The 21,434-nt window shown below is 39.5% G+C and overlaps 1 protein-coding gene across 1 annotated transcript in view; it reads right to left on the bottom strand.

Moving 5' to 3' along the window:
* The window catches only part of SERPINB7 (serpin family B member 7), a 50,142-nt gene extending 32,400 nt beyond the window's left edge, over nt 1–17,742 (bottom strand). Inside the window, exon 1 of the mRNA XM_033087494.1 lies at nt 17,678–17,742. The gene's annotated coding sequence lies outside the window, so the exon portion shown is untranslated. The remainder of the gene's footprint in view (nt 1–17,677) is intronic.
* Between the last annotated feature and the right edge of the window lie 3,692 nt (nt 17,743–21,434).

The following is a 21,434-nucleotide window of genomic DNA, read 5'->3' as shown; positions in this document are numbered from 1 at the left end:
TAAGCATTTCGCCTTTGCACCAGGTTTCAAAGTAGTATCTGACTAAGGTGGTAGTTACTGGGTTCATTCAATTTGTGTGTGAATCAGATATGAAGACATAGTTTGCTCCTCTCTGTTCTTTACAGTGCCAGTAGGTGCAATGTCGCCAGACAAATGACTGTCAGGGTCTGCAGTATTCACCAGCCTGCCTCACAACATACCCACTGCCAGTGAGAGGGAGCCTAACCAGACTAAAGCAAGACAGCAGTGGCTCTGAGTTTACAGCACTGTTTTATTGCAATTTGTCACTGGGCTCTTGTAGTCTCATTTCTTTCAGCCCTCTCCTGTGTAAACGTGCTTGGCATGGGGACCTAAAATAGAATTTATTACACTATTTTCATCATTCCTCAAACTCAGATGTCCATCTGGACCCCGAATTATTTTGGCTGACTTCTCTTTGTACAGTTCTTCATCCTTCCCCCACTCCCTTGTCTTCTCAGTTTTCTCTGACTTGGAATTTTCCAGAGACATGTCTGTCGGGTTAGTAACCTCACGTGGCTTCTCTGGAGGCTTACCTGTACTAAGCAGCTTCAGAGAGGAGCTGGGGTGTTAGTTCATTCTTGTTACCCTGCCAGCCTCTTCTCCACCCTTCTGATCTGGCAATGGAAAACCACGTCTGCAACACCCAGACCCTCCCTGCTATAGTACAGGCTAGAGTTCACTGTAGTGGGTTTTCCCCTTGAAAAATGGCCAGGTGTAGGCAAAGGTAGGTTAGGACAGTTGGTTGTTGACACCTTTGCATTTAGAACATGCCATCCAGGAGCAAGCATTCCAGCCTCGATGCTGGCATCACATCGTTGAGCTATAAGTTGCACCCACCTGCACCTGCTGTGCACAGAAGCAACAGCAAGCCTGGTTCTTCTAGCTGAATGTTTCCCAAGGTTTAGCTAATGCTTACCCAGATGACTGGGTCATCTATTGTGAAAAGCTATTGGAATCTGAAGGTACTGTCATCTTACAGTTGCTTGTCAATTTTGTCTAGTTTTGCCTCTTTCCCAGAAAGAAGGATCCTGCTAGTTTATCCAAAATCAAATCAAATAGCTATTGCTCACTTCCATGAATGGTGAATGAGTAATGTAATAATAGAGGGAAATAAAGTTATAAATAATCCATGAAAGTTAATCTTGAGTTAGTAGTTGTAGTAAATTTTCTGATGGAGAAGGTTGTTGTTGATATGGAAAATGTAAGCTTGCAAATGGATTTTCTGTACTCTGTATTCTGATTGCAATAATCATGGACTAGAGCAAACTGAAATATTTTTCATTCCATGTCCTTGCTATTATCTATCTATTGTACAGATAAAGAACCTTCATGTGGTGAAATGGCTGGTAGGTAAAAGGCAAGGGACCTGAGTGACACACAAACTGGATAATCCTCCTGGAAGTACCAGTCAACCATAATTAAAGCTCTTCTCACCATTGTTTTCTTCTCCACTTTAATTCAGAAAACCCTCCCACTACTGTGTTTACAATAGTTCATGCACAGCTAACCAATGCCAAAGTGACAAAAGTCCGAGAAGGAAACTCAGCCATGGGAACCAGCGTGTCGTAGACATTCTTCTTCCTTGCTATACAACGATAACCCAAATTTCCACAGGTCACATCCGTACATGAGCACGAATTGTAATAAACTAAATTTGGCTGTTTCTTGTCCTCACTTACTTACCCAGGACTGACGCTTGCTGTGATGTTTGAAGGTTCCCAAGTAAACAAGTTTGCTCTTCCCTACAGCCACCACATGGGCCTTCCACATTTCTCTTCTGTTCTGGTACCAGTGTCCTCGGTCTCCAGGATTCTTGAGGCTCCCTCATCTTTGTCACTGCAGCTGGTGCTCAAGGAGAGAGCGCCAGTGTCCCCCCACAAGAATACTATTCCCTGCTGCCCTCACAGAAGCCAAGCAGGAGGTCAGCACCTTCATTTGGTCCCATTAAGAAAAGGGAAGGAAGTTCCTTTCGCCCTCTTATACGTTATTGCCAGGATCTAGCAGAGACACTTTCTGCACCTACATCTTCCAGAGCTTGTCATCTACACAGTTTCTTTGGCTGATGCTTATCCTTGGGACCAAGTGAATAACAGATTCTTCTGGGTCTCTTCATTCACCCACTCTACCCACAGATGCCCATGCATAAACATCTTTCTTGTAGGTTCCTTGCCTCAATTAAATGAACAATTATAAATAGGTACTTTGGGGGAGTACCAAACCATCATATGACCCATTTTCTCTACTATCGAGACAGGTTAGTTAGCATGTTGCTAGGTAGATGGAGGGGTCCCTGGTGGAATAAACAAAAAGGAGCAATATCCTGAAACTCCAGGTTCTGGAATGTCTCCTTCACTCCAGGACAAAAATATGAGACCACGCCTTGAGGTTAATAAATTATCTCAAACCCCTTTTGGCCAGACAAAGGAGCAGATCTGACAGATAGGAATGGTTTATTTCATTAATCCCTTCAGGATGAGCAAACAGGACAAACCTGACAGATGAATTCCATTAGAAGGCCCCAACCCCCTTCCCCAAGCAGGCAAGGGAAGGTATAAAAATAAGAGCTTTTGCCTCAGTCACTGGGCAGCCATGTTCGGGACCCCCTCCCACTCGAGAGCTGCAACCTCTTCTCCTGCCTCTAATAAACTCTTCTTTTACAACTCTTTGCCTCTCCCTGGTCCGTGTTTCCATTCTTCGGCTTCACAAGGCACGGTCCCGGCCCACACCCAGAAACTGCCGGCAGATCCAACATCATCTACATCATTTGGGGGACTCACAGAAAAATATTCCTACTTCATTATTACCACTGAAATATCCATCACTAACAGTGATATGAAGGCTTTACCTGAAGTCTAGTCTCCCATTATTATGAACCACTAATGAACCACGAGCCCTAAAACATGACATAAAGTGAACAAAAATGTTCACCTTTCCCAGCAGGAGGCTGGGAAATAAAACGAAATGGTCTATCTAGACCCAAAATCATTCTCTGCTCAAAAATGTGGAAGTCCAACCTTCCTGGGGATTAATTTCATAACTAATCAGCGGAAACCCCAGTATTTAGTGGAACAAGCACTGCTTTCTCAGAGTCATACTCATGTTCATTCTACAAGAAAAGGGATATTTTTTCCACATAGCTTTGATGTGGTGACTGCCAATCACAGAAAGTTTTTATTTGTGGTAGCTCTCCAGCTACCTAAACAACTTTTTTCCCCCACTTTTTGAAGGTTAAAAAATATTTAATCAAATTTAACATGTAGGTGCCCACTACTGTAAGGCTGTATATATGTTGCCTATATTTTAAATACTAAAAGATCCTTCAGGCCAGAAACCAAGACTTATTCCTCTTTCTTCCCTCATGTATGTGATAGCATCTGATACTTACTATACTCAAACTTAATACATGTTATTGAACGAATGAAATGACCTAGAGTAAAATAAGTGTTATGACAGAAAGGCAAGCCAACGAGAGCACCGAGGAAAAAATAATTTATCGGAAGGAGCAATCTTAAGCAGACCTCACAAATGAGCAAGCTTTTGATCTGGATCTTGGAAAATCAAGATAAAAAGCATTCCAGATTAAAGAACAACTTAAGTAAAAGCCCATGGAAATTAATGTACGAATAGCTGGCAAATATCTCCTAAGGCAACGTCGAGGTATGGAGGACTTGTGCTGTTTGGGACGATGACGCTGTCATTTACAAGGACAGAGAATTCGGCAGTAGAAGTATGCCTGACAGAGTGGGAGAAATAATAAGTTCTGCTTTGGGTGTATTGGATTTGAGGTGTCCCTGGGACACCCAATTGGAAAAAGGAGCTGGAAATTCAGGTCTGTAGATAAAAAGAAATTGGTCGGTGATAGAGACGCTAATCTGGGGACCTTGCACACGTAGGTCATAATTAAAACCATGAATAAGATTCCCAGACAGAGCCCAGAGCGAGAAGAAGAAAAACTCATTGGGAAGACTCCTTGGGAAATTCTTACATTGACAGGATAGGCGTAACGAGGATGCAGAGAGGCAGAAGCAAGAGGTGAGAGGGTGGTAGGAAAATTGGCATGAAAATCAGCAGGCCTCCAAAATTCTCACCACATTAAACTGTCTTCTATTCACTGACAAGATTTCTTTCACCTTTTCCGCCCTGAAGCTTCTCTTTACACAATTGCGAGGGGAAAAATTAATTGTTATGATACATTTATGACTTATTCCATTTATGACCTACCTCTTTGACAAGCAATGATTTCAAACCATATTTCTGCCTTTTATTCAGCAGCACTATATTTAGAGGTAATTATTAAAATTCATATATAAGAATAGCAATAAATCATTGCACAAGGGAAATTTCTTGCACATCCTAAAATATATTACGATATTCCCTGGAAGCTGAAGTCATTTGTGTTTCATTTGTTTGGCGTTTTGTTTGTTTGTTCTGAATTGCAGTCATTGAAATTTTAATATAAACTGTGCTTCCCATATCTAATCCTTCTAACCTATCTAAGTTATCTATTTGAATAAAATCTTGTAGTAGCAAGTTCCATCGCTTAATTGCATGTTGTGTCATGGTTAAGTCATTCTAAATGCTTTGCATGTTAGGTCTATTTTTATTTCTTGATGTGTTCTTTGTTGTTTCACTATGGGCAGGGCACAAAAGAATTCAATTAGTCTACATTTCTTATTTACATGTAAATATTTAGCCTGTCTTCTCTTCTTGCTCTACCTTCTCCACTTTCTTCTTCTCCTTCTCTTTTACTTTTGAAATGAATAACCCTCCCTTTCACTTGGCAATCAATACTGTGATATAGTATTCTCCTCGGACATTCCAGTGAATGCACTCATTGGAACTTTCGAAGACCTCTTCTCATCAGAATTACAAATCGTGGAGGCCTTATTGGTTTCCACTTATTTGTGCCATGCCGTTTCATCACCTTGTCATGATCATAACAGATCAATGAATGGTAATCCCTGCAGAACTGAGTCACCACTATTGCTTATTAATGACCTTTTTAATTTCAACTCTTTTAGTCCTATAATATTTATGAACATACTGAGACAGGGAGGTTTCCCAAATATAATCTAATTCTAATTTCTTAAGAAGCAAATTAGAGCTCACTTTCCAACTCAGAATTTCTACTTATGCAATAATTTGTCCCATTTGATAACCTGAATTATTTTTTCACTTCGTCTTGAATATCATTATCTTTTATGAAAAATAAATATATTAAGTCTTTAGATTTATTAAACTTTACCTTTAATAAGTTGCAGTGGCAAAGTTAAACGTAAATGATGTATTTTGCTTTTCTATCAGCTTTTATTTTATCCTTTAAAATTATTGTTCTCAATGGGTGCTTTAAAACTATTTTCTAGCAATACGCTTGTACTTGCAGTGTAATTTTAAAATGTCCACATAAATTTTAATTAAATCTGTAAATTCAGTGGCTTGGGAGCTAAACATAAATCAAATTCTTTATTAGCAGATGGATATATAAGGAGCTAAAGGAAACTTTAGAGAGCATTAAGTCTAAATCTCCCATTTTACGATGTGAAAAAATTAGGACTAAGTTTATGTTTTTTCAAATAAGAAACAGCGGGAACTGCTTCATATGGTTATCTCAACATATGATGAAAAAGCCATTGACACAATTCAACACCCATTCACGATAAAAAAATTTTTAAACACTTAAAAAAACAAAAGATGACTACTAGCTCGGCTACCACACAGCATTGCACTGAATTTTTTAGCAAATCAATCAGGAGAATAAGAGTGGGTCAAAAAACAAGCAAAATTATCTGTATTTGCAAATGTTGTAAGAAAACCACAGATAATTAATGATAAAAGCAAACCAAACAGCTAAATAATTCTGTGAATTAACAGGTATAAAATTAACACATAAAAATCAATGAAAAGTCTGGAGTTATACTCAAAAACCTGTGGAAAGTGAAAATATGATAAAGGCAACATCTCAAATCAATAGGATAAAGATGGATATTTAAATAAACAACTCTAGGACAACTGAATAGCCATTTAGAAAAAGACAAAATTAGATCCATGTACCACCCCATATAAATAGAAATAAACTCCAAATGAATTAGGGATCTAATGTAAGAAATAAAACCATAGAAGTATTCCTCTTTAACATCTCTGAAGGAAAAGGTTTTTCTAACTATGACTCAAAATCCAGAGAAAATAAAAGATTAACAAATTTGACTACAAAATAAAAATTAGAATTTGTGCATGTCAGAACACACCAAAACCACGTGAAACTGGAGACAATATTCACAACAGACACAGGCTTATAGCTCTAATATGCAAAGAATTCTTAAACATGAGGAGCACAAAATACCAAACTTGATAAAAAAAAATGTAGAAAAGACATGAACAGGCAATTCACACATACACACACACTCACACACACATACACACACACTCTCATACACACACATACACACACACATACATTGTTTACCTTTCAATAGACTTTACTTTTAGAGCAATTTTAAGTCCACAGCAAAATTGAGTGGAAGGTAAAGAGATTACCCACATACCTCCTACCCCAACACATGCATACCCTCGCCCATTATCAATTTCCTCACCAGAGTGGGACATTTGTTACAACTGATAAACCTACACTGCCATGACATTATCATCCAGAGTCCATAATTTACATTAGGGTTCACTCTTGGTGGTGTACATTCTATGGGTTTGGACAAATGGATGACATATGGCCACCAATATAATATCACAGAGCGGTATCAGTGCCCTAAAAATCCTTCGTGCTCCACCGCATTCCTCCCTCCTCCCCACTCAGATTTTAAATTTTTATGTAGTTAAAAATATATGATTTCTTCTAGTGCTCTTATGTTTAAAAACTCCTTCTCTGAGATCCAGCACCTAATTTCTCATGTCTTTTCTCTGCTATCTTGGTTTGTTTTATTTTGTTTCTTTCCATAATTTTTTTGGTATGAAGTGACAATCTACATATTTAATAATAATCATAATAGTTAATCAATTATCCTACTGTTATGTCTTTAAACTCTCTTTCCCTCAAATATGTGCAATTCCCCTTCATCACAGGCTAAATTTTAACTAGGTAACAGTCAATTTCTGAGCTGTATTCTGTTTCATTAATCTGCCCATTTATTTTTTTGTTAATTAAAACTGTTTCATAAAAGTATACGCCAGTATTTGATATGGCAATTCCCTCAAAACTGCTTCTTGTTTTCAAAACGTTCTTGACTGTTTTCACTTATTTCATTTTTCCACAGGAATTTTAGATTTATTTTTCAAGAAAAACATCCCACTACAGAGTATAGTAATATTAATATCTGAGCTTTTAAAAACATTAAGTCATGTGTTACTTAAGGAGGATAAGCCTTGGTGCTCTGGTACAGCCCCTCCTGGAAGATTAGAATAAAGGTTTCTCAGGACCTTTAATCAGCAGGTTGGGAAAAGCAGGAAACTGTACCTCGGGATGTAGAAATGGATGGGGACAGCCAGAACTCAAAAAGCACAGGCTGACTTCCTTCGAGAAAGGCCCAAACCATTCAGTCACTCAATGTTTACTTGAATATGAATCTGAGAGAAAATAAATTTGGATTAGAAACCCTACACACAAGCAATTGGGGGGACGAGCTAGAAAAGAATAGAGAGGTAGGTAGCCTCTTCCTAGATTGGCTAACCAAATCCCACCTGCCTTCACATGATTCTGTTCCAGATGTTGGGAACCAAGGCTGTAAGTAATTGAAAATAGTTCCTCTAAGCGTATCACAAGAGTCAGAACTCAGAGGAGTCCAACTCTTAGGAGAATTCTTCTCTTTTACCCTGAAGGTTGGGTAAGTTTCACTCTCGGGCCTGCCTTCAATTTAGTTCATACCATATAAATGGCATGCAGAGTTTCTGTTTTCATAACATGGGAAATACTTCCCAATTGTAATTGTATTATAATGCAATTCTTTATAGTGACCCATTTAGAGACACAGGACAAACTTGTTCTTTTCTGGTTTCCTTGGCCTGGAATATGTCCCAGGAATTCCAAGTCATGGAATTCTCACAGCATTGTCATGGTGAGATGTTAGGATTTAAGTCACCAAAAATTAGTCTTTAATTTAGTAAAAAAAAAAAAAAATTAGTGAGCGTACGTTCACAGGACATGATCTTTAACAAAGAAAAGTATTCTTTGCCCAATGGCCACTAATATCTGCCTGACTAAACCCAAATCAAAGGTGTCACAGAAAGCTACAACTCACCTAGATTATGGGTTTTTCGCCCGTAAACTCCTTCTCTGACTTCCTATTATTTAAGGTACTTCATAAATTCTTTATATTCCCATAACACCTTAACATCAACTACTTAAATTTTGGACCACTAATCATCCTTTAGGCCAAGCATCCGATGAGTTTGAATATTACCAAATTTAGCTTCTGGCTGTGACTTCACCAGGATTGTTTTAAAATAAAGGAAGCCAAGGGGGTGGCCGGTTAGCTTAGTTGGTTAGAGCGCAGTGCTCTTAACAACAAGGTTGCCGGTTCAATCCCCACGTGGGTCACTGTGAGCTGCGCCCTCCTAGATTGACATAATTACTTGACTTGGATCTGATGTGTCCAGGAAAAACACACGTAATAAAAAAATTAAACAAAAAAAGAAAGAAAGCCTATTTTTAGACCCACTCATAAATTTCAAGTAGATTATTTATCAATTTTTAAATTTTAAAAATTAGACTAGCTCAAACATAAAATGCTTTTAGGTTGACGATTTTAAAATATTTTAGTAATAACAACAGAAACCCTATAGAACAATTTATTCTAGTGACCAAATTACTTTCTGAAAGATGCCTTAGTTGTTTCCACTTGTTAGCATATTATTTAAGCTTGTTTTTTTTTTAAAAAAAAAAAAAGTAATAGCAGGAAAATTTGAAGCACAATGCTGCATGGAAGATACACAAATCTTTCAACAACTTCCTGTAACAATTCAGAAAAATTCTGTGAATGTTTTGATAATGAAAAGCGGAGGATTATATGGTGTTAGTGAAGGTGCCTGGTCTCTTTGTAGAACAGGATTTTCACCCATCCTTCTATTCTTTGCACAAACAATTACAAAGTGAGTCTGTGACTAACCCAGTTCACCCCAACCCCAAGGTGACGGAATATGTTTAACACAATAGCACAGTAGCTAGACACACCCCCCATTGTATTTCTGATGCAATCTAAAAATCAGTATATGACCTAACCTTAAACAAATCCTATCAACCTCTTAACTCACAATTATCTGCTTATGTTATGGGCATAAGAGTAAGTCAATGTTTAATTTAAAATGTCCTTTTGTTATATTTGTGTAACTCCTGTTTTGTGACCAAATACATGATCATTGAGAAATAAAAATGAATCTAGAATGTATTGCTGAATGCAGTGAAATAAGTCATCACATTAAGTGACTCTTCTCTTAAATGTTTGTACATGAAAAGGTGAAGATTAAGAAAACCCTTATTTTACATGCCTATTTTAAAAAGTCATGGTGTTCACAGCATTAGATTGTAAAGAGAGCAAATGCTTAAAATCACAGAACAAGTGAGTGTCAGATACATCTACAAAACTAACTCAGGCCTCTGACTCTTAGTCTCCTGCCCTCACCACTGCTCCACGGATGTTTTCTTCTGAGGTTGATGAAAGTCAAGTGGAGCATATACCACGTCCTTTTAGTCTCCTTTGCTGCCTCCTCCTGTTCCCTTCATGCTCTGAAGGTTGATCCCTCTTTTCTTCCCACTCTCACTCCAGGAAATTTCACCTTTTCCATTACTTCCAAGGCCATCCACCACTGAGGACTCCCAAATTTATATTTCCAGACCTAACTGCTCCTTTAATTTCTATATTCCAATGGATACTTGACTTCTCACAGGCATCTCAAACTTCTCACCTTAAAATCTGCCCTCATGAACTTTCCTCAAACCTAGTCTTCCTCTCCAGTCTTCCCCATCTCAATCTCAGTATAAAAGGAACTTCCATTGGCCCAGTTTTTCTAGTATGAAACTTGAGAGTGATCGTTGACTGCTCCATCTTTCCCATATTTATGCCGTCCATTGCCAAGTGCTACAACTCTTCCTCCAAAACAGATCTGAGGTTTGTCCACTTATTATTTCTCAGCTCTTGCAATAGTTTCCGCCCTCCTCTCACCTCTTGCACTCTTGCTCTCCCCAATCTGTTCTCTCCGTCATGCAGAATCATTGTCTTTAGATATAGGTGCATCATGTTACTTCACAGGCTTTCCTATGTTCTTAATAGTGCCTACAAGGCCCTGCGTGATCTGCCCACCCATTCTCCACGCTCCTCCTGCCTCCTCTGGTGGGTTGAATTGTATTCCTCTAACAAGATATCTAACTTTTAACCCCCAGTACGTGTGACTATGACCTTAATTATAAACACGGTCTGTCTTTGTAGATTTTATTCAGTGAAAGCTCTCATGATGAAATCACCCTGAATTGCCCACTTGGGCCCTGAGACCCATGATGGATGACCGTATGAGACAAAGAAGAGTGAGATTTCAGACAGAGACGTGGGAAGAAGTCACATGATAACAGAGGCAGACAGTGGAATGATGCATGTACAAGGCAAGGAAGTCTGGAGCCACCAGAAGCTGGAAGAGGCAAATCCGGAATTTCCCTAGAGCTTTCAGACGGAGCGTTGGCCTGTTGCTGCTTTCGTTTCAGAATCTGGACCCTCAGTACTGTACGAGAATACATTTGTGTTGCTTTAAGCCATGAAGTGTGTGTTAATCTGTTATAATGTCCCTAGGAACTGAATACATGACTAAGCTCCAACATGCTGATCTTGAAATTACTCAGAAGAGTGAGCTTTTTCCTCCACAAAGTCTTCAGGTTTCCACCACCAGGAATGAAAACTAGGACCTTGGCATAAATGTCACTTTTTCAAAGATGCTTCCTCAAACCCTAATCTAAGTTAGGTCCTCCCTTCTTTACTCAGATGCCTTCGCTTCAACATTTATGAGTTCCTGACTATGTATCCATGTATTTATTAAATGTTTGTCTCTCCTTTACACTCTCGGCCCCATGAATGCCATGTCTAGATACATCTATTGTGTCACTACAATAACCTCTATCCCAGCAGAGTAGACACTAAAAATAATTCTTCAATAAATGAAATTACAGAGATAAAAGGGGACAAAAGGATCTCCTGTTGGTGGTGAGTATTCTGAGAAGTAGCCTGTCCCATGTTAAGTTAGCTGAAGTCCATCAACTGTATTAAAGTTAAACTAACTAAGTGTTGATACAATAAATTATGTCCCATAGACATAGGATTAATCCAATTAAATCAATGTAAAATCTAAAATGAAAATGCCATAATAAGGAAAACTAATTCCTCTTTGATATTTGATCTGCTGAAGAATGGGCGGGTTTTTGCTTATATTTATCAACTACCATGTGAACTGGCTGAGATAGCCAGCTGACAGTTCAAAACCATGCCAAGGACAACCATGAAAGTCAGATCCTTAACACATGTAGCTTGTTCATGAATGTGCCGGAAACTAGGATTCTTAACATATATGATGTCCTCCCGTTTCCTTTCATCCCATAAGCATATCAAGTGGGCCGTCATGTCTCTTAGCACCTGACACACACACTGGTGAATATAACCATCTGTAAATCAGACTAATAATAGAGGAATGCCTTGGGCAGGTGAGATGTGAATCAGGGTACAAAGACTGTATCGCCAGAGAGAAGAGAAAGCATTACCATTGTATCAGAGGGAAATTCCGTGAACATGTTGGCATTGAGCACAAAGCCAAAGAAGAACATTAACTATAATAGAACTTATTTTAATAAAGGTACCCATTCAAATCCTCCACCTTTTCCCCTTCCACTCTGTGGTTTCATTCATCCACTCATTGGTGTAACAAATTTTCATCGAGGGTTGGTGAGATGCTGGGCCCTGTGCCACACTATACGGGCACAAAGGAAGACACAGTCCCTGCCTCCAGTGGGCCCAAAGTCTGGGATGGGAGACAATATACGAGTAATCACACGGCAGCATAGAAAGTGCCACAGGGGGCGATGTCTGATCAACCAAGGAATAGAGTTCACTGAGTACTAGAGGGAGCGGGAAATATGTCTCAGAGAAACCCAGACCTGTGAGACAAGGTGGACTTGCTCACGGCTGGAGGGGCAGAAAGGGCTGAGCTACCCAGGCAAGTGTTCCAGGGTCATAAGGAACATGGCACGCTTCAAGTGACCAATGGAACTAGAGGTCCAAGGCAGAAATATATGTGTATATATATATATATTAAGAATAGGAGGAAAAGAAAGTAAGAACAAAGTTAGGTAATGAAATAAAAGGGAATCAGAATTTGAAAATAATCAGTTGTGGAAGAAAAAACAAAAAAATGAGTATGCCCAGAGAGGCTAGAGTGCTCTCGTTATGGCCCTTTGTCGTGTTTCTGTGTAATGAAAAATACATACTGCTTCTCAGCCATCAGCTTTAGTAGGCAAGAGTCAGTAATGTTCATGTCACCTAGAACGCTGTTTTTCAAACAGCAGGTTACAATCCACTGGAGGATATGAAATAAATTTAATGGATGGATACCAGTATTTTTTTTTACTTCAATATAGTAAAATGTGATAATATAGGATAGGATACATCAGAGCAGATGCATGGAATAAAACAGATCACAGCGTACTGCTCACAGCAAGGGCAAGTATTATCTCATGTGAGCACTCGCATATAATCAATTACAATGTTTTTGGGCATCATAATCAAAATTACTTGATAGACACTGACCAGAAGTAGGTCCACATTCAGTGATGTTTCCACTCAAGTCTTGACATCCCTCTGAAATCTTTCTTAAATATTTAGGGCTTAATAGTAAAACCCTTGGACCCTGACCACAAGTTCTTGGGCCCTGACCACAAGGCCACGTTCTTATCTTTGTGTTAAGTGTATTTGGACCCCATGGGAATGCCTTTGCAGAGGCAGGCTTTCTTCCAAGGCAGGAAGTGGAAGCCTCATCATGTTGGTTCTTCCTGGAGAGAGGGAGGTGGTGGGAGGGAGTGGGCCCATCACACAGACACGGGGGTTTCCAAGTACGTTTTCTTTTCAGCTCTATGTTATGTGTACTAGAGATCCAGATAATATCAGGATCTGGTCTATGGAGGGGATCAGGCCATAAAGAACTGTCCCTGAAGCATCTTTCCACAGTCAGATACTCCTTTTCCAGGGGCCAGATACACAAGATTTGAGACTGGATGATAAGTCACTGTTATTTACAACCAGTTGCTAGACAGCGGTTAGATTTCTGAAAGTTTCAGTGAATCAGGGAGCATCTTTTAAAAAATGACTTCATGACTTTCAGCTTTACTTTATACTAACTTCTCTGTTCTAGAAAGCAAAAAAAAATTTAAAAATTGTTCACTATGAAATTTAACTCCCATGTGCCACTTTTCACCAGTCAGGAAGTCTACAAATTTCCGAGAAAAAAGAGCTAATCGTTGTGGATGGTGTCTGGCTCTGGGCACAGTTAGTCATTTGGGATAAGTCATGGTCATGGTAGTATTAAAATTTTCTAGGGGTTTATATTTGTGAACATTTTAAGGTCACACGGATCATGCTTTTGTTGTCTACTATATAGGTCAAAGTTGGTAATGGCAGTTGTAGGAAGTGTGTGTGTGTGCAACAGAGAGAAAGAGAGAGAGAGAGAGAGAGAGAGAGAGAGAGAGAGAGAGAGACCAAGTGCTATGAGAATGTGGCAATGTGACAGTGACACCACGTATGAAGAAATGATTATTAAAATATGAAGACAACACACCCTCCTGGTAAAGCTGCTTATAGTTGAGAGAGCAGTTTAGAGATAAACAAGCAAACAGGAAAGGATCCTTCAGAAAGTAAAACTTATCAGGAAGGCAAACTAGACTGTGAACTTGAAGGGGAGCACTACTGGTATTTTACTTAGTAGAAATGCAGTGTATTGGTTTAGAGAATGTTTTGCATCAGAAACTCTCAAGAGGAGAAGTTGGCAAAATTTTTCTGTACGGGGACAGATGACAAAAATATGGGGGTTGTGGGCCATACAGCCATCTGTGACTCAGTTTTTCACTTGTAGCATGAAAGCGGACATAGCAAAAAAGTAAACAAAAGGAAATGGTCGTGTTCCAATAACACTTTATTTACAAAATCAGCTAGGTTTGGACCAAGAGCTAAGGTTTGCCAACCCATACCCTAAAGCATTAAATGGCACTCTGGAGGTCAAGTAGGAGGTTAAAGGCTTTGGCAAACCACACAGTTGATTTCTTGACAGACCTAAATCTGACTTTATAACTGAAAACTACTGTACCAATAAAATCTAGAAAAAGATAATAGCAAGTTAGCCTCTGTCAACCCTCACAAGCATTGATATATTATCTCTATTTATTTTATTACTATTATTCCTATTTTGCAGCTGAAAATTGAGATTCAAAGCTATTCAGTCTTTTATCCAAGGGTACACATGTTGTAATGACTGGGACAGAATTTAGAAAGAAAGAACAACTTTCTGTGTTTCCAACTCTTAACATTGAACAGAAACTTTCAAAATGGTGATGGTGACTCATGTGGGAGGAGGTAGAGAATTTAGAAAAAGAAGGCTTTGAATTCACAGTAATACAAACTACAAAGAAATGAAGGTCCTTGTAAGTTTTTCTATTTCTTCTCACACAACACACACACACACACCCACACACACACGCACACATACACACACACACTGTCCACCTCAGGACTCTGGAAACAACTGGCAGAATCTAAAATGTAGGACAGAAGCCTGGGAGGAAGACACAGTGACCGGCTTAACTGCCCTCAATAATTAATGGTTTCTAATCTCACAGAATCTCCTTTCCAGCTCCTCAGAAAATACTCAGCAGGGGACCTCTGTTTATCCTTCACCTTGACTCCAACTGGGACAGAGTGGAGACCCAAGTCCATTATGTCATATAAGAATGAATGGCTTTAAAAAGCTTTAACAAAGGACCAGGTTGAGCTTCTTGTTACATCTCAGGGTTGTCCCTGGATCCCTCTGTGGGTCCCACAGGTGAGTCTGAGAACAAAGCACTCACAAGCTGGTGTTCCATATCCCATGGACAGAAATGGCAAGTCACTGTATGCTATACAAAAAAAAAAGTCTTCCTAACCAGTTTGGTGAAACATTACACACACACACACACACACACACACACAAAAGGTAATGATTTTATAGGACCTGGTATGCAGTGGTGTTCATACTTGAAACTAAAACAGGTAACAACATGTGTGAGAAAATATCTCTAGTCTTTACTTTGTATCCCCTAAGGCATGTTTCCATGACATAACATCCATATGCATTGATGCTAGAAAAAAAGCATCCTCTACTTCTAAACCTCAAAGATTCATGTGTAACTCCCTAATATTTATCGCAATAAATGCTGTTATTATCTGTTTCCCCCTTTGGTGATGGGTAATAACATATTGGTAAGCCATTATAATGGCCTTACATAGAGAACTTGATACCTTTTTATTCATGAGGTTATGTAATTCTTGTCAATAGTTGAAAAGCGTTTTAAAAGTTCTCCAAAATGCAGATCTATTAAGCATAGTTTGCCTCCCTAACTCCTCTTTTAAAATGATGCTATTGCCAAGTGAATTTTGCTCAGCCTACCCAACAAACTCCAGCATCGGCCATTAAAACAGGCTAATTATATACCAAGGACACCAACAGAAAGAAACTAGGATCATTCTTATTTTATCCCAAATTTTAGTCCCTATTCATGCTTCCTGTAACCCAAAAATTTCTCACGACTTCTCACAGGAAAAGGAAAAAGAAAAATCGAAAACAAGGGGGAAATGAGAAGAACAGGAGGAGTGAAGAAAACAGTGTTTTGCATCATATCAGGAGAAATAAGGGCGGAAAAATGGAAAACTTCTACCTATGGCCTGAAATGCCATCTCAATTCAACACCTCAGTTTAAGCCCTGTGGGGCCCAGGGAAACTATAAAGACATTGGAAGGACAGAAGTCAGGGAGGTCGGCTGGGCTGGGGGGAGGGGCTCGGAGCGGAAATCCACATCCACTGCCATTGTCCTTGCTCCAGCCTCTCTTTGAACGGCCCTCATGAGCAGCGTTAGCGCTGACTGGGGTCTTGGCTCCTCCGAGAATCATTCTCAGACAGCAGGCCTGTGCCTACAAAATGTCACTTGTGGAGTTTGTATCTCTTTACTGGTTTTCTAGTCAGCGTTACCTGTGGCAATACAACCAAGTTCAGAGAGGAACACAAAAGCTGATTAGTTCTCAGAGAATAAAGGAGGGAATCCATATTTGCTGTGTAGCAAACTCAAACCCCGTCTTCACTCATTAAACATGACTAAAACAGCACACTTCCTGGGTGAGGGACTTAGTGTTTCATTCCACCCTATAAATATCTCTGAAGCAGTTTTCAGACAACTGGGAGACTTGACACCTCTTTATAAGAAAAACTTCCAGAATAGTTTTACTTAATCCTTGTGGAGGAATCAAAGTGATTTTTTTATCAATATAAATATAAATTCCTCTACATATATATTAGCATTGAAAACCCTGCCACAGACTTTGGGTCAAAATCTTCCAGATACAACTGTGATTAAATGCATGCTTTCCTGTTGTTACCATTTGTGTTCCAACCACCCCAGATGTTAGGGCCTCACAAATATAAATAGTCCTTTTTTCTCTCCTTGTGTCCCATGAGAAGCCCACTCTTTACTTCATTGTTATTGAGCACAAAACACAAGCAGGGGTATCCAGCTTATAAATTATTGTAGAAGGCAATTAAGCACAGAGATACTCTAAAGCTCAGCTGTACCCAGCTTTGCACTTTTTGGAGAACCTTTGTTTGATTCTGAATAAACTTATCAGGTACTCAAAAGTGCCTGTTATTACTAAAAACAGCAATAACAAACTCAAGCCTCTCACCTTTGCTGTTAAAGTTGCTAAGTATCATTGATAATAATGAAAATCTCACCAACAGGGAGTGTCTCACAGCTAGCAGACTTTTTTTGAGAACTATTATCATTATGACATTGTGGTCTCTAGCTTTTGTTTTTGACCTGGGTGTTGACATATAATTTGTCCCCAGGGTTTTAGATCATCTGCTATTAAAAAAAAAGGGGAGGGGAACTAGCTTGTAAATATCCATTCATTTCATTCATTCACACATATTTATTCAGCAGCATCATGACTCCCAGGGATAGAAAGCACAGACACAAGCACTAAATACACTCATTGTATAAGTTATCTTTTATACGTGTCAGGATTTGCTCAGCAGTTGGCAGACACTTTCACATCAGGTAAAGAACAAAGCTGGTTTTCCTATATCCAATATGTTGGCCAGTGTGATAGGTCCTTCTGATGTCAGAGATCCCTCTACAGCATCACTGCTCAGAATAGAGATCGGATAGGGGAGCTTTCAATGCCTTCGAGGAAGTGCAGGAGGCTATGGTTTTACCCAGCAAGGGGGTGTCTGACTGTCAGGGGCCCAGATGCTAGAGGCCAAGCTGCTACTTCAAAGGAAGATGACTGTTCCCACAGATAGCTCCAGGGGCTGCCCATCAATTTGCGGGAGTCTGAGAATCCCGAGAAGCCGAGAATAACCCAGCATGCAAAAGAATGCCACTTACCTCCTCCCACTGCAGTTCGGAGGCCTTCACTGCTGGACTCCAGTTCCTCTTGCCTCCTCCTCCTAAGACTTCTCACTCCTCCCATCTCGCTTCTGCCAAGGTTCAAGGAAAATACCTCAGACTTCCCATTGGCTCAACCCCCAAGGGAGAGGTTGGCAATAACAGCAGCAGCAGCAGTGACAGCATTGCATGAAAAGTCCCTCCCTCTTCCAGACTGCATGAAGAGGAAAGGGACATCAAATGGGCTTCCCTGTCCAGCTCAGGAAGCCAGGAAGGCTGTGCTCCCTGCTCAGCTGGAAGCATAGAGCAGTGCCATGCATGGTGTCTATTACTCCTCTTACTACTTAATCATGAGGATGGAAACCCAACAGTCCACAGAAGCAAAACATTCTAAAGACTCTCTTTTAGATGCTCATCTAAACTGTGGGACCCTGGATGGAGGGCAGGCTGTAGGCTGCGTCAGGAATTAGAGCCAGCAGAACAGAACACAGGGAGGACGTGAACATGAGCGTGAGCCAGAGGCAAGAGGGCCCAAGCAGCACAGAGAACTTAAGACAACGCTGCCTTCCCTCCGGGACAGAGGCCAGATGCCCGGGCCTTCTCCACTCCCAGGGCCATCAGTAGCTAAGGTTCAAGTGGTGCACCTGAAAGATGAAGTGACTCAAGTCCCAGATCTCATGATAAGCTTGCGACATAAGGATGGTTTGTCAATAACACATGGCCATGTGCAACTCTAGAGAAACACTGCCAACCCACATACGAGGCAGAGACCACATACTCTGAACTGAACATCAGGGCATGTCTTCTGGGCAGTACACTCTTGCTGGCAGAACACAGGAGGTGTGGTGTAGTGGGAAGGCCTCAGCTTCTCACCTTGGACCCAGGTGACCTTCAGCAAGTCATTCAGCCTCTCTATGTCTTGCTTTGCTCGTTTGGAAAATGGGGAACATTTTCCAAACTTACAGTCGAGAGGATTATAGGTAACAAATGTAAAATACTTAGTACTATATACAGCTGACCCTTGAACATCACAGGGGTTAGAGGCATTGACCACATGTATTCAAAAATCCACATATAACTGTTGACTCCCCAAAACTTAACTGCTAATAGCCTACTGTTGACTGAAAGCCTTACAGATAATATAAACTGTCGGTTAACACATATTTTGTATGTTACATGTATTCTATACTATATTCTTATAATAAAGTAATCTAAAGAAAAAATGTTATTAATAAAATCATAGGAAATAGAAAATACACTTACAATATCAGACATATTTATTGGGGGGAAATCCACATATAAGTGGACCTACCATAACAGGCGTTTAATAAATATAGTTTTTATTATTATAGTAACAGATTGAGATAGTCCTGGAAAATCCATGATTAATGAGGACTCTACCTATAATATTTTTTTATTTACATTTTACCTATTACTCAAGGTCCACCTCAAATCTCACCATTTCCATTATCTTCCATATTATCGTAACTTCATATTCATTTTTTGCTTGATAATATTCTTTCCTCATTCATTTCATAGAATTTTCCACTTATTATATATAATTTTATATTGTCACTGCTACAAGATCTTTTCCTCAGCACTGAAAGCAAGCTTTTTACATTCAACACCATAAGAAACCTGGTAAGCATTTAAAATATATATACTTAATTAATTGTTGCCCAAATAGTATTTTTGGTTGGCCATGACTATAAATATCCTTCATGCACACCAGGACATTTCCCAAATTATCTTTTGAAAAACATACTTTCATTTTTGTATTACACCATGATCTGTATAGACAGTGAGAATCCCATCTCACAAAATTAGTGTCACTTTACCTTTGTTGTTAAATCCAGTCATTGCCCTGTGACAATGGAGCATGGAGATTCAGAGTCTGTGTTCTGAATGAGGAGGCATCCCTCATGTTAAAGCCAGCGTCACTGATGAATGAACCATTGTTATTCTTTATTTCCATCTGCCTTTGTTGGCAGATAATCAGTTCTCATCTTACTGATGCCCTGGCCACAGGTGAAGTGCCAGGTTAGAAAGGGTAAGAATTACTGGTCGTGTGGCTTAATATAATGAGCTACTTGAAGGTAGTTGCATCCCTCATTGCACATGCACACACACACACTCACACACACACACACACACACACACACACACACATACCTATGGATTCAGAGAAAATCAGACTCACTACCAAGACTAGACTTCGGAAACAAGTGAACATGCACCCCTCTTCCTCACCCCTTCCTATTCAAATGCCTGATGCCCTCCAAATTCTCCCTGTGTTTTGACCCCTTTATCACTAACAAAAGCCATTCTTACCACAAAAGCAGTGATATTTGTAATTATTTCTTAACGTGAATCAGTGTATCAGCATCACTTTCCAAGAGAAACTTGTACTTGGATGTCCCTCTAATTTTGTAAGACAGTTTGTCCACATTAAGGAAATTCAACACCAGAAGAAGGTGGAAGAGTTTTTGAAGCTATAGCTCACTCTATTCTGATGTACTGACTAGAAAAGCAGTTTTGAAGCTGTGGAAATACATGAGGCTTGAAAATACCAATTTAATTCTCACCCCCTCATCCCATCTCCAATATAATGTTCAGAGAAATTACATTAAAATGTTAATGAGGAAAACTACATCACCACCAGTGCTAGGGAAGAGTTAGGTGAGTACCCGAAATGTCAAGGAAAGACAGCCAGAGTTCACTTGCAAATCATTATCACAAGGAGCAGTGACCTTGACCCTGCATACCCTGCTTAGACATGAAAATAGAGGCTAGAAGTGGAGGGAAGATGCTGAGTTGGCAAGACCATCAGAGAGTGGCTTTCTATGGAAGCTCCTTTGTTGCTGCAGACTGGTGGCAGTGTGACAATGGAACCTAGAAATTAATTTGGGTATAAGGGTAGAAAGCCCATTAAGGGGGATTTCATGACATGACAAGACATGTCTTTAGAGTGAGTAGTTGCCTGGCCAAAGTGGCCTTGAAAACCAGGGGTACGAGAAGTTTTACCAAGATACACATCATCAGCAAAGTTTTAGAAGAGTGAATTCCGAGAGAGGCTTTGTTATGGATTGGTGAATAAAAGAGGGTCATTATAGTCAAGAATTGATTGGATGCCTGGCCGCAGAAAATCCTGAAACTACCTCAAGGCTTTGGAAAATAACCACCACTACAAGAGAAAAGCACAACAAATAAATCAAAACAGAACCGTGACTACACAGAAATGTGTTCTCCCCACCAGGCTTCCCCATGACTCTGAATCTCATAGTCTGCCCTGGCATTTGCACTGCTGAATTAGAAAATATAAAGACTGATGATATTTATAAAAAGACCCAAAATGAAAGCAAGTGCAAGACCTCCTTACAGAAAATTGCAGAACATAATTTCTTAAAATTGCAGAACACAATTTCTTTATTTTTTTTAGAAAAATAAAAGAAAACTTAAAAGGGGAGGACAGATCATATTTATGGATTGGAAAACTAACATTGTAAATATGCCAATTCTCAAAATTTTTTTCCAGAGCTTTTTGCCGTTCCAAACAAAATCCAGCAAGTTTTTTTATGTGTATATGTAAACTGACAGGCTGATTCTAAAATGTTTATAAAAATAAAGAGGGCCAAGAAGACAATCCTGAAGTATAAAAACAAACTTGCAACATTATATTAGCAGACGCCAAATTCTAAAGCTGCAGTAATTAAGGGAGTGACATTAATACAAGAATAGGCAGATAGACCAATAGAAC

The sequence above is a fragment of the Rhinolophus ferrumequinum genome, chromosome 19, assembly GCF_004115265.2.
Source record: "Rhinolophus ferrumequinum isolate MPI-CBG mRhiFer1 chromosome 19, mRhiFer1_v1.p, whole genome shotgun sequence".
NCBI lineage: Eukaryota > Metazoa > Chordata > Mammalia > Chiroptera > Rhinolophidae > Rhinolophus > Rhinolophus ferrumequinum.
This window is presented reverse-complemented; position numbering and strand designations above follow the sequence as displayed.